We start from the raw sequence: 12911 nt of genomic DNA, 5'->3' as shown, positions 1-12911 counted from the left end.
GTAGCAATACTTAGACAAAATCAATTTTAAAACAGGGGCGCCTGGGTGGCTTAGTTAAGCATCTGCCATTGGCTTGGGTCATGATCCCAGGGTCCTGCCCCAAGCCCCACATTGGGCTCCCTGCTTAGCGGAGAGCCTGCTTCTCCCGCTCCCTCTGCTGCATCCCATGCTTGTGCGCTCTCTCTGTCAAATAAACAAACAAACAAACAAAGCAAAACAAAAACAAACCAGAGACGTAACAAGAGTCAAAGAAGGACACTATATAATAATAAAGGGACCATCCAACAAGAAGTTATAATAATTGTAAATATTTTTTCACGCAATGTTGCAGCACCCAAATACATAGAATGGTTAATAACAAACATAAAGGAACTAATCAATAATAGCACAATAATAGTAGGGGACTTTAACACCCCACTCACATCAATGGACAGATCATCTAAACAGAAAATCAACAGGGAAACAGTGGTTTTGAATGATATACTCGACCAGAGGGATTTAACAGACATATTCAGAACATTTCATCCTAAAACAGGGGAATACACATTCTTTTCAAGTGCACATCGAACATTCTCCACAACAGACCACATATTAGGTCACAAGTCCGGCCTCACCAAGTACAAAAAGGCTTGAAATTGTACCATGCATCTTTTCTGACCATAATGCTATCAAACTGGAAGTCAAGCACAAGAAAAAGTCTGGAAAGAGCACAAATACATGGAGGTCAAATAACATGCTACTTAACAATGAATGGGTCAACCAAGAAATAAAAAAAGAAAAAAATACTAGGAAACAAATGAAGACACAGTGCTCCAAAACCTTTGGGATGCAGCAGAAGTGGTTCTAAGAGGGAAGTTTATAGCAATAGAAGCCTACCTCAAGAAGCAAGAAAAATCTCAAACAACCTAACCTTACATCTAAAGGAGTTAGAGAAAGAACAACAAACAAAGCCTAAACCAGCAGAAGGAAGGAAATAATAAAGATTAGAGCAGAAATAAATATTATAGAAACTAAAAGAATAGAACAGAACAATGAACCAGGAGCTGGTTCTTTGAAGAGATCAACAAAATTGATAAACCTCTAGTCAGATTTATCAAGAAAAAAAGAGGACTCAAATAAAATCACAAATGAGAGAGGAAAAATAATAAACACCACAGAAATACAATTTTAAGAAAATATTATGAAAAACAAAATGCCAACAAATTGGACAACCTAGAAGAAATGGATACATTCCTAGAAACATATAAAGTACCAAAACTGAAATAGGAAGAAATGGAAAATTTGAACAGACTGATAACCAGTAAAGAAATTGAATAAAAATTTAACTCCCAACAAATAACGGTCCAGTGCCGGATGGTTTCACATGTGAATTGTCCCAAACATTTAAAGAAGAGTTAATACCTATTCTTCTCAAACCATTCCAAAAAATAGAAAAGGAAGGAAAGTTTCCAAAATCATTGTATGAGGCCAACATTACCCTGATACCAAACCAGATAAAGACACAACAAAAAAGAGAACTATAGGCCAATATCCTTGATGAACATAGACGCAGAAATCCTCAACAAAATAGTAGCAAACTGAATTCAACAATATATTAAAAAAATCATTCACCACAATCAGGTGGGATTTATTCCTGGGATGCAAGTGTGGTTCAATATTTGCAAATCAATCAACATGATACATTACCTCAATAAGAGAAAGGATAAGAACCATATGATTATTTCAGTAGATGGAGAAAAAGTATTTGATGAAGTAAAATATCTATTTATGATAAAAAAAAAAGTGAGCAAAATAGGTTTAAAGGGAACATGCCTGAACATAATAAAGGCCTTATATGAAAAACACACAGCTCATATCATATTCAGTGGTGAAAAACAGAGCTTCCCCTCTAAGGTCAGGAACAAGACAAGGATGCCCACTCTCACCACTTTTATTCAATACAATACTGGAAGTCCTCGCCACAGCAATCACAACAAAAGGAAATAAAAGGCATCCAAATTGGTAAGGAAGAAAACTTTCACTATTTGCAGATGACATGATAGTGTATATAGAAAACACTAAAGATTCCACTAAAAAACTACTAGAACTGATAAATGATTCAGTAAGGTTGCAGGATACAAAAATCAATGTATAGAAATCTGTTGTATTTTTATACACCAATAATGATGCAGCAGAAAAATTAAGAAAACAATCCCATTTACAGTTGTGATAATATATCTAGTAATAAACCTAACCAAAGAGGCGAAAGACCTATACTCTGAAAACTATACAGCACTGATGAAAGAAACTGAAGATCACATAAAGAGAAGAAAACACTGATGAAAGTAATTAAAGACGACACAAAGAAATTCCATGCTCATGAATTGGAAGAACAAATATTGTTAAAATATCTATACTGCCCAAAGCAGTCTATACATTCAGTGCCATCCCTGTCAAAATATCAGCAGCATTTTTCACAGAAGTAGAACAAACAATCCTAAAATTTGTATGGAACCACAGAAGACCCTTAATAGCCAAAGCAATCATGAAAAAGAAAAGCAAAGCTGGAGGCATCATGATTCTCAACTTCAACTTATATTACAAGCTGTAGTAATCAAAACAGTATGGTACTGGCACAAAAACAGACTCAAAGATCAACAGAACAGACTAGACAACCCAGAAATAAACTCACAATTTAATGGTCAATTAATCTTTGACAAACAAGGCAAGAAAATCCAATGGGAAAAAGACAGTCTCTTCAACAGTGTTGGGAAAACTGGACAGGAACATGCAAAAGAATGAAACTGGACCAACTTTCTTACACTATACACAAAAATAAATTTAAAATGGATTAAGGACCTAAGTATGAGACCTGAAATCATAAAAGTCCTAGGGGAGAGCACAAGCAGTAATTTCTCTGACATGGGCCATAGAAACTTTTTTTCTAGCTAGGTCCCCAAGACAAGGGAAACAAAAGCAAAAATAAAGTATTGGGACTGCATCAAAATAAAAAGCTTCTGCACAATGAAGGCAATAATCAACAAAACTAAAAGGCAACCTATGGAATGGGGGAAGATATTTGCAAATGACATATCTGTTAAAAGTTTAGTATCCAAAATCTATAAAGAACTTACGAAGCCCAACACCCCAAAACAAATAATCCAGTTAAAAAAATGGGCAGAAGACATGAACAAACATTTCTCCAAAGAAGATATACAAATGGCTAACAGATACATGAAAAGATGCTCATTATCACTTACAATCAGGGAACTACAAATGAAAACCACAATGAGATATCACCTCACACCTTTCAGAATGGCTAAAATTGACAACGCAAGAAACAACAGGTATTGGTGAGAATGTAGAAAAAAAGGAACCCTCTTGCACTGTTGGTGGGAATGCTAACGGGTGCTGTCACTGTGGAAAAGAGTTTGGAGGTTCCTTAAGATGTTAAAAATATAACTACTCTATGATCCAGCAATTCCACTACTGGATATTTACCCAAAGAATACAAAAACACTATTCAAAGGGATACATGTTACCCCTGTGTTTATGTCAACATTATTTATAATAGTCAATAAGATACGGAAGCAACCTAAGTGTCCATCAATTGATGAACGGATAAAGAAGTGGTGTATATATACAGTGGAATATTATTCAGCCATAAAAAAGAATGAAATCTTGCCATTTGCAACAACATGGATAGAGCTAAAGAATATAATGCTAAATGAAATAATTCAGTCAGAGAAAGACAAATACCATATGATTTCACTCATATGTGGAATTTAAGAAACAAGGAATCAAAGGGAAAAGAAGGAGTGAGACCAGGAAATAGATTCTTAACTCTAGAGAAGAAACTGATGGTTGCCAGAGGGGATGTGGCGGGGGGGGGGGGGGGGGGAGGGCGGTTGGGTGAAATAGGCGATGGGGTGCTAGGAGTGCACTTGTGAGATGAGCACTGAGTGATGTATGAAAGTGTTGAATCACTATATTGTACACCTGAAACTAATCTAACACTGTATGTTAACTAACTGGAATTAAAATAAAAACTTAAAAAAAGAAATTCTCCATTGATAGGAGGAAAAAAGCTCTTGTAAATTCATAATACTTGGTTAATGCATTCATTCTTCTGGGGAGGAGTTTTAGGTTCTGTTATGGTTTCAAAACCATAAATATGAAATCCTTTAAATCAAATCTCTACAGATGTCAAATACCAGCCACACCATCTTTGTAACATGAATATAAAAATTATAAACTATTTTGAGAGAGATATACAGTACATTTAAAGTAGATGTTTTCTGAATTCCTCTAAACTTTTCAAATTTCTCAGGGACACCTGTGTTAAATTTCAAGTAGGATCTGGACAGGTACTAGTTGTATTTGTAATGTTGTTTACAGATTGGAGAATATCACTCATCTATATGAGACTCACACAGACACCTCCAGAAGAAAGGAAATATTGTCAAGATAGAAGGGTACATGCAGACTGGAGCTGGAAATAGGGTCAGCAAGTATATGGGGAGTAACTTTTTGCAATCTCTTCCTTATTGAGTTCAGAAACCTCTCTAGTGATATTTTTTGTGTGTGTTTTCTCCAGTGTACTTTCTGTGCTAACTGGTCAGTTGTAGACACCATACTTGATATGTGCAGTTCAGTATTCTTTTATCCTGTTTTCCAGCATTCTTTATTTTTTTCCACTGGGGCAGCAACTCTGGCAGAGCAGTGCAGAAATGATGGGTGTCCTGGATGTTCCTCTCAATGCAGAGACAAATACAGTAGATGAGATTAAGAGTAGAAATGAGAAGAAAAGGCCAAGATTCCAACCTATAGAAAGAATGCTGTGAGCATAATAAAAAAAATCACGTAACTCAAAAAAAGAAATGGGTTTCTTTGATTAGGAAGTGGATAGATATATTTCTTTGATCAGAAGGGCCTGTCATTTCTGTCCTGCTCCCAATTTGTCATTCTTTTCATTGCTCATATGCTCATTCATAGTGAATGACCACTGCCACCACCCCAACCCCACAAGGGAAAAGGACCAAGGTGGTTTTATGATAAACTAGTCATTAATGCCTTTCATTTTCATGAACCTGTGGCTAGAGTTTCATTGACAAAGTAAATATCTAACCTTGATCTCCTGAATTAGCATGTAAATATTTAGCGTTTTCACTGTCAGATATGTAGCTTTCTTGGCATATTAAAAGACAAGATATCATCGGGAAGATACAGCATCTTTTTAGGGAAGGAATAACTTCTTCTCTAAGTTTAACAGAGAGCATGGTCTTTGTGCTTTGTGTCGATCTATTCACCAACTCTTCTTATCAGGTATAATATATTCCTGTTGGCAGCTTGATTTAATTGGACTTGTAACTGATTCAGTTGAGCACTTTAATTAGGTAATTGTTATAAGAACCACTTTTCAGCTTACTAGAGAGAGGAAATTTTCCATTTTTTCTCAGGCTAAAACTGGAACCTGGATTCTTTTCTTTTATAACAAAGTGGAATAATAATGATCAGATATAGAATTAGGTTGAGATTGAGCTGTAGAATGAAGAAAAATATCCTTGACTTACGTATTGATAAGAGACAAGTATACATTTGAGAAATGATTACAGAATTAGATTTTCTTAGACTGTAAGTAGTACTGCCACCACATATTCGTCACTTTTGAATGGAGTGATTATTTGTCCTCTGCTTCAGTTTCCTTTCAGAAGTATGGATTTCTTTTTCAGACCTCATGCAAGAAGATAACTGCTGGAAAAAGAAAATAGAACATAAAGAAGTACCCTTGACTCTTGACTCTAAACAGATGTCCAGATCTAGGGAATTTTTTTAAACAAGTTAATTAAATATTGTCTTCTCTGAAAATTTTTTATGAAAGTTAGTTAGTTATTAACTTCAGAAAGAGACTTTGTCTTGAAGAAAAGGCTCAGGCCCTGGAAATTTTGCCTGAGATTAAGCATATAGGATAAAAGCTGTTCTCCAATTCCCACATACTTGTGAGATTCAATCTTATTATCTTTTGTTGGTTGGCAAGAATGATAGTAAATAATCTAAGGATACCTCGGATCAGACAAACAAATAATTAAAGTTGATACTAGAAAAGCCAACAAGACCCTAATTAATTGATTTGTTAATAGCTACTCTCCATTTACAGACATTAGCCCAAATTGGGTTTTAAGTTGTGACAAGGGCCACAAGATAAACATTTTCTAAATTCCTGATTTCCTGCCAACTTTCCAGTTTCACCATCAACTAGTCTTTGCAGGTTTTTGTTCACTAAAAGATTGAGGGTAATTCCAACCAGCTTCTATCTGGAACATAATATTCATATATTGGCTCTGTGAAATGGTTAGTCAATATAGGAATTATGTTTTGCTTTAGAATTTTTTAGCGTTACCTTTTCAGTGTGAAAATAGAACAAAAGGAAACATTTCTCAATTAAATCCTCATTTAAACAAATGATGTTGCAAGTGAAGCCTTCCCTAGTGGATGATAAGAACAATAACAATTCTGTTCCAGAAACCCAGGGGCCAGAGAGGGGCTGTGTTCCAGTCACCACTGTGCAACAAACCATCCCCAAATCTACTGGTGAAAAATAACAAACATTTTATTATCTGTAACAACTTCGTAGGTTGACTAGTCTCAGCGGGCTGTTCTTCTGTTCCATATGATATCAACTGGACCGCAGTTCTAGGGGCTGGAATACCCAAGTTGGTGCACTTATGTGACTGGCAGCAGGTGCTGGCCATCTGCAGGGAGGTCAGCAGTTGACAGGAGGACCTTAGTTTTCTCCATGTGAGCTTCTTCTTTTTTTTTTTTTTTTAATTTTATTTATTTATTTGACAGAGAGAGACACAGCGAGAGAGGGAACACAAGCAGGGGGAGTGGGAGAGGGAGAAGCAGGCTCCCCGCAGAGCAGGGAGCCTGATGCGGGACTCGATCCCAGGACCCTGGGACCATGACCCGAGCTGAAGGCAGTCGCTCAACCAACTGAGCCACCCAGGCGCCCTCCATGTGAGCTTCTTAAATCCTCTCCTTTGCTGCCAGCTTCGTGTGATGTGGGTTGTGGTTTTGAAAGGGGGCTGCAACTGGGAGGGGACCAGGAAGCAGTGAGTGGAAGCAGACCAGGAATACATGTGTTCAGACTCCTGTGATCTTTACCTGGCTTTTATGATATTAGAACCTCTTGCATTGTATGAGACTGTGGTTTTTGTATTTTAAATTATTCAACAGCTCCTGCAAAGGATTGTGTATTAGCTATCAGATACTTATCAGAAACAAAGAATGGTGATTTGCATCAGTTATATCACCTGGAAAAGCAAACTTAACATATTTCGTTTTCTGCTCTCTCCTGCATTCATTTGCCATATACTGTGCTGTGACCTAGTGGTTGGAAAAGAGATATGGGAGGGCTTCTCTTTTTCTCTGGCCTCCTTGTTTCCATGTGCAGGGATTTAGAGTAACCCTTTGGCGTCTTCTCCTACCCGTTATTTCTTGTGAGTTTCCTCAGTTACCTGTGTAACATCACTGGTCCATGATTCTCAAGGCCCCAGACTCTGGGGATATGTTCTCTTACTTTCTGCACTACCCTAGATACAAGGAAGAAATACTTGCTTTAAGTGTATGTGTCCTGCAGAACCAGTCCTTCCTTTAGATGGGCTTTCTCAGGGTTTATTATGGATGGGATGAGGAGCAGGAATGAGTCATGAATTACTTGGGTTACAGATTGAAAGGCTCATTTTTCAGTGGACCTGTCAATACTGATACCAAAATTATCAGTATATCACCTTTATTTATCCATTGGTCCTAAATTAGGAGAAAGAAGAAATGGGTGTTACCTATTGGCTCCCTAAATCTTCAACAGTGATGTTTTCTAACCCCCACTCAGCTGAGGTTCTCTGAATCACTGAGATCAATCTGATTGAACTGAACTCATATCATAGTATAGAGCAGTAAAAAACTTTTCTTTTTAAAAGTGACATTTTCAGAACTCTTAAAAAGAAATCTTTCTTGTATACTCTTGCATATTCTTTCTTGTATAGTACCTCCTTTAATGAGACATTTGTGTTTCTCTTTACTTATCCAACAAATATTTATTTAGCACCTTCTTCATGCCAAGCACTGTCAGGTGTTGGAGCTATCACTGGGAAGCAAAAACAGATGGGGCCCCTACTCTTCTTGGTCTTATATTGTACTGGGGGAGACAGGCATGAATCTAAAAATAAATCATAGAAATTGTGTAAGAATGAGCTGAGATCAGTGGTAAGAAGTCCATGATTCTGTGATATTGTTTAATAGACAGCCTCACTTAGATTTTTGTCCCCTAAGTTATTTATTTATTTATTTATTTATTTATTAAGGAGGAAGATTCATTTATTTTGAGGCTTATATTATATTATATTTTATAATGCCAGAATAGCTGTTTTGCAGTTTAGGAACCCCAGAAAACATTCCTTAGACTATAAATAAAGAACACTTTGAAGTTTAACCAATATCTGAAAATCATCCTCACATTAAATAGTCAGTAGCTGTATTTCTTCTATGCTCACTTTAAATTAGGAACATTTGAGGGAGTTTTAGATATTCTGTGTTTCCTGGTGTCTTATTAACGTTAAGTCATTCTGACGTTTTAGCAATGAAGTGCTAAAGGAGGCTTCTATTACATCTGAGAGCTGATTGGTTTTTTTTTGTTTTTTTGTGTTGTTTCATTTTGAGAGCTGATTGTTAGTGTTCAGGAATTTTGTGAGCACATTGGTAGTTTGAAATCAGCCATGGTATGAGTATTTACACCACGTACTTGGGACAAATCAAGTTTTCTTCCTTCATTTCTTTTTTTTTCCTGTTTTTCTCCTGGAGAAACTGTTGTTAATTTTTTATCAGCACATTAGTGGTTTTATCATTCCCAGTGCTCATATATGTGAGAAATTTTTTAAATAGCCCTGACTGTAAATACAGTGACTGGTGAATTTCTTTGTGAATGAACCATTGGTTTCTTACAAAATTCTACTCTCACTTCTCCTCTACTCCTGTCACTCTACAGAAGGCCACTTTCCACATCCCAAAATATTATTCTTCACAGAGCCATCAGATACATCTTGCCAGATTTTCAGCATATAATTTCTCTGTTCCTTTATCTGATACTTCTGTTTATTTTAACTCTGTCCTGAAACTCTCTGTTCAATGTTCCGTTTCTTTGCATCCCACCCTCTACTCTAGTCAAATGGGTCAGCTTTCCAGTGCTATCATTTTTATTTATGTATTTTTAATTTTAATTAAAAATATTTTTTTAATTTATTCACTCACTCATTCACTCTTCCCATCCGTTCATCCATTTGCTCACCCATCCACCCACTTATCAATCCATTCCAAGCACATATTTATCAAATGTCTGTATGTGCCTAGTACCATGCTAGGAAATGGGTTGTAGAAGGGCATAAGAATGATACCATGGTAATTGACATTGGTTATATCTTTCCCTGTGTTCCTATGCTATTATGTTTCTCTCTCTGCCCTTTCAAGTGTTGTATTTATTAACTTTCATGTTGTCTTTTTCATGAGACTCAGCTCTGCAGTCAGATACTTTGTCTCATGCATGTTTGGATTTCTGATGCCCAATATGGTGACTGGCATACAGCATTTAAGAAGTACTTGTTAAATGAATGAATTTACTGTATCACTGTTATTGAGTAATATCAAATTAAATATCAGATGAATCATCACTGTTATGTGTAGGCTAAAACTGGAGTAACCAGTTTGATGTTCTGATATGTTAAAAGATGAACTCAGGTACATTAAAATTTTCAATTATGAATTGGGTTGTGCCAAGCCTAAAGTAGTTAGGAGTGCTCCACCAGGGAAGAGATTTTTTTATAGAGAAGATGTGGTAGTAGAGCAAAGAAATTATTTGATTGGCTGTATTTTAAGCAGTTGTATTTTAAGCAGGAAAGTCTAGCTGGCTGTTTGTGATTGGTTGTTCTTAAGTTTCACTTTCTTGGATTCAAGTGCATTGACTCCGGCTTATGTTTTGGTTTCCTTACATAACCAAGGCATTAGACCCATCTCAATCTAATAGCCTCTTTTTTTTTTTGGGAGAGAGCGAGTGAGTGAGAGAGTGCGCATGTGCACGTGAGCACAGGGCACACATGCAAGTGGGGATGGGGGGGTGGAGAGAGTGACAGAGGGAGAGGAAGAGAGAGAATCTTAAGCAGGCTCCATGCCAAGGCCAAGCCAGACATGGAGCTTGATCTTACAACCCTGAGATCATGACCTGAGCCAAAATCAAGAGTCCTTCGCCCAACTGACTGAGCCACCAAGACGCCTCTGATAGCCTCCTTGTTTAAATATGTCAACAGGTAGAAACCAATAATGCTACACTTTGAAGTGGATGGCTTCTGATGAGACTTCAACAGGTATGGCCAAGAGCCATCAGTACTGGTCCCTCTGCCATTTTCCTAATTGGATCCCTCAGTCAAGCACTTTGCCCCTTAGTACATCAAGTCTTGGAATCTTCCAGGGAGCAAGAGCAATAACACATTGCCTTGTTCCTTGAGAAGATGAACAAAATGAGATTAATAAAGGGACCCTCTTCCTTGGACACAAGCGCTGCATAACCAAGGGTTTAATGATTATGGCAACCTATGAATTGGTGTATCTTTTTTTTTTAATTTAAAAAAATTTTTTTGATGTCAATTTATTATTTATCTCTTTGCCAATATTCACACAGGCAGGCGGTCATAAAACAATCAAAAAGATCCTCTAAAATAGTCAAGGCATCTGTTTTACCTCAGTTCCTTTTTAGAAACCTGGAAATCAGGAGCCGTGACATTTATAAAAAAGTTGTGTTAAAAATATCTGCCATATCAAAAATATTGTTTGAGGGTCACTCTTTAAAAGATTTTAAATTGTATCTACAGCTTAGGCAGGCAGACGGTGGTTCTTGAGGGAAGATTCGATGTAAATCGGCAAAGGACTGCTTCCAAATTTTTGACTCCTCAATTATTATTTTGTTGGAATAAGCCATTGAGAAAGCCCACTGTTCAGTAATTAGCATCCTGTCCAGTCTCTCCAATCAAGACCATCATGTTTCACCTGGCCTTAGTTAAAAAAATGCGTGTGGGCAGTTCTGATCTGACCCTCGGGGGCCCTGCCTTGTGTGGAACTGCCTTCAGTGCGCATGCCCGAGTCACCATTTACCGAATAAGAAGGCCTGTGCAGCGAGAGATTTTGAGAGCTGTGGTCTAGTTCTAGTGACCTGTGCCATTTTAACTTCTTTGGTAAATGTCCATTCTTGAGATGTAGGCACTTGCTCCTCCTTCCAAAAGAAGGTATCTCTTCCTGGGACAGAAGACTCCTCCTCTGAAATAAATTCATTGCCTAAAAAAAACAAAGGAAAAATGAAAAAGAAAAAAAGCCAAAGACCTTAACTGCCCTTTCCTCCAGAGGAGCTCTGTGGAGTGGCTGGCTCTCCCCAGCTTGTCTTTCCTTCATTCGTCTGGGTGCTACTGCCTTTCCTGGAACTGTCCCTGGTGTAGAGGTTGTGGTCCTTGATGTAGGTGATGACAGTGTCCGGGAGCAGGTACTTCACGCTGTGCCCCTGGCTCAAGGCCCGCCTGATGTATGTGGATCTGAGCTCATTTTGCACGGGCTCCCTGGCTAGGTGAACGTTGCATCAGTACCTGTGCAGGATGGGCGAGCCCGAGATATATTCCTCTGGGTTGTGACCTGTCCGGCTCCCACACAGCGCGCCAAACTTCTCCACTGTCTCCTGGATGTGTGTGTCTTTCCAGAGGTTGGGGTTCTGGAAGGTCTTCAGGACATCTGCCCCACAGAGGAGCTTCAGCTCAGGCACAGCTCTGGGGGCTGTGGAACGAGCCCTGCCATGGTCTAGGCCTTCCTTTTGGGGCAGAGACCTAAGCAGTTCGCTGTGATGATGCCTCAGCACCTTCACTGTCTCCATCCACTGCACCTGCTCACTCCCAGTGGCCCACCCAGGCCCAGTTGGACGTCTGCAGGGCCAGTCAGGCCATGGCCACCCAGTGGTGGGCAGCCACGAGGTCTTTCTTCCTGTAGTTGTCATTGACAGGAGAGATGATACCCCTGATCACCTGGTACATTCCTGTTTGATGTAGGTGGTCTCAGGCCATCTCAAACAAGCGCAGGTGCATGTTGGGGATGGGACTGAAGGAGCCACAGGCCAGGAGCACCACTGGGATGCGGATCTTCATCTTGTCAGGCACATCCACACCCATGGCAGTGGCCACCCTGCCTGCGCATGGCGGGGCTCCGCAGAGGTTCTCTGCGAGCCTCGGGGGACTGCCAAGGACTGGGGTATCCGTTGTACTGAACCCGGGCTCCTGGCCTGCGTGTGGCCCTACCCCAGACCACCGCGTGGGATGGCTCCTGCTCTGGCGACGCAAGGCCCCAGGACGAGCCTGCCCTGTCCCTGAATTGGCATACCTTAATCCCACACCACATTGTGTCTTTAGATTCTAGAAGAGTTTAGCGAAATAATCAAAAGCAAAGGAATTTGAACTTTTTTCTTAGCTTCAGAAAGAATTTCTATAAATTTCACAGTTGAGTTCTCTTAAAGTAAAGGCTGTTTTAAAAGAGTGAACAAGGTACTTTACACAGATCTCTCAGCTCTCAAAATAGACCTGTGAGATTCTGATGCAAAAAGGAGCCATAATTTCTTCTCTCACAGGTGCAGTACAAATAAAATGATTTCCACTTGTTTTTCTTGTCACTTTAGCCACTACCATAGCTTTATTATAGCTATGTGTTTCCCTCCTCTTTGCCCTGCCAATTGCTCCTAAGATTTCCCACAGTTCTTGTCTGAGAAGTAAACTTATAAATTACCTGACAGTAAAGTCAGGGGATAAGTAAATCACCATCCAGTCATCACAAAATCAAAATGTTTATGATATGTTAAA

General features: G+C 38.8%; 1 pseudogene; it reads right to left on the bottom strand.

The window, feature by feature from the left end:
- Window positions 1-10994: 10994 nt before the first annotated feature.
- Window positions 10995-12499, bottom strand: LOC118010235 (annotated as a pseudogene).
- Between the last annotated feature and the right edge of the window lie 412 nt (window positions 12500-12911).

This window comes from Mirounga leonina, unplaced genomic scaffold, assembly GCF_011800145.1.
Source record: "Mirounga leonina isolate KUSES-001 unplaced genomic scaffold, KU_Mleo_1.0 Mir_129, whole genome shotgun sequence".
NCBI lineage: Eukaryota > Metazoa > Chordata > Mammalia > Carnivora > Phocidae > Mirounga > Mirounga leonina.
The sequence above is the reverse complement of the archived record's forward strand: the minus strand, read 5'-3'. Positions and strand labels throughout refer to the sequence as shown.